Raw genomic sequence first — 2,028 nt, forward strand, 5'->3', positions numbered from 1 at the left:
GGTTATTTAGTTGATCCATTTTTAATGCTTTTGATAGTAATTTTAAAAAAATGGGTTTTGGCTGAGATAAAAATTCACATAAACTTTAAAACTTTAGAGAATATCTAAATGGTATGAGTAAAATAAATGTGTATATTTTCCAGTTCACCGTCTCTGTGAGCAGTGTGGTGTTCGTCTTGTGCAGCCAGCAGGAAAAACAGATTAATCACTGGAAAACAAAGAAAAGACCTGAAACCACAACTCGCTGGAAATACAAACAAATAAACAAACAAATAACTACATACTTACAAATGTGTGCACAGAGCGCAGCGACCTCCATGACTGATGATCAGAACCGACTGATGAAGTTTTCAGGCTGACGGGTCAGATGTGTCAGAACTTCCTCTTCCTGTTTGAATTAGTTTGGAGGTCACTGAAGCCGAAGACACAAACTGTTGTTCCAAAAATAAGGTGCTTCAGACTTACAGTAATTCAAGGGTTGAATCTTGATGTTTCGATATCACTTTGTTGGATCAGCAGTGATGGAAAATAACTCTCTTACTGTCCAACGACAGGTGGCTGATATTTGACAAAGTCTGTAACTAAAGTGAGGATGGACAAATTTGTGTTTTGTTTTTGGTGTGTAAATGGAAAAAAAAAAGATGAGAAACGTAAATGTGTTTGTATGTCAACGTAAGAACAAGTGGGGGTGTTGAATCTTGATGTTCTTGTTGACTTCCTGTTGTGGCTGGAGATGTTCACAGGTGGGCGCAGTTGTTAATAAAAGGCCACAGGTCGCTCTGATGAGCTCTGCACTCAGGCCAAAAGACAAATGAACGCTGAGTTGTTTTGTCCTCCGTTACTTACCGGCATTTCCAGCCCTTTTAAAGATGGCAGCGTCAACAGGTTATGGGCCCAGGAAGGAGTTTGGAAGCCGATGGAACCGTTTATGTTTTGATGGAGATGAAAAGAACTATGAGCTGTGGGAAACTAAGTTTTTGGCCCACTTGTGTTTGCTTGAGTTGAAGAGCACTATATTATTGAAGGATGAACCCGAGGACGCGGACGAAGATGCCACCAAAAATGAAGAGACCTATGCAGAACTAATTCAAGTCTTGGACGATGAGTCTCTCCCTTGTCATGAGAGATGCTGCGGATGACGGCAGAAAAGCCTTAAAGATCCTCAGAGATCACTACGCTGGTACGGGGAAGCCACGAGTGATCAGTTTGTATACGGAGTTGACGTCTCTTCAGAAAGGTGTTAATGAGAGCGTGACGGACTATATTATCCGTGCAGAGACTGCGATCACAGCGCTGCGGGACGCAGGGGAAGTTTTAAGTGACGGCCTACTGACTGCAATGATTTTAAAAGGCCTGCCTGAAGTGTTCAAACCATTCTCTGTTTATGTTACGCAGAGTGATGCGGAGTTAACTTTTCCCCAATTTAAAATGAAACTGAGGAGCTATGAGAGCACAGAGAAGTTGTGTGTTGCTGGCTCAGCTGAAGATAGCGTGATGAAAGTCCAAGGAAGAGACAACTGGAGCCCAAAACTCACCTGTTATAATCGCAGCCACAGAGGGCACAAAGCCCTGGAGTGTCCAAAGCTGCAGTCGAGCACAGAGAGCCCAAACAGTGGTGTCGTTTCTGCAAGAGCCCCACGCACAAGGACGCAAACTGCTGGTGGAAAAGGCGAGGAGACAAGGTGAAGCAAGCAGTGGACGAGGAGGACAACACGTTCGCTTTTAAGGTGAAGCAGATGGACGACGCCCAGATCTACAGCGTGAAGGTGAAGGGGCTCATGGTCGACTCGGGAGCAACAAAGCACATTGTGACAGACGCTGAAAAATCCAAAGACTTTGACTCAAATTTTAAGCCTCAGAGCCAAGTTTTAGAGTTGGCTGATGGAGTGAGGACCAGTGGCATCGCGATGAAGAAGGACACCGCCAGAGTTCGCTTGAGAGACAGCAAGGGCCGGATTGTGGAGATGATGCTGATGGACACCTTACACGTGCCATCATTTTCACAGGACATCTTTTCAGTTAAAGCTG

Source organism: Nematolebias whitei, chromosome 1 (genome assembly GCF_014905685.2).
Source record: "Nematolebias whitei isolate Nwh7 chromosome 1, NemWhi1, whole genome shotgun sequence".
NCBI classification, from domain to species: domain Eukaryota; kingdom Metazoa; phylum Chordata; class Actinopteri; order Cyprinodontiformes; family Rivulidae; genus Nematolebias; species Nematolebias whitei.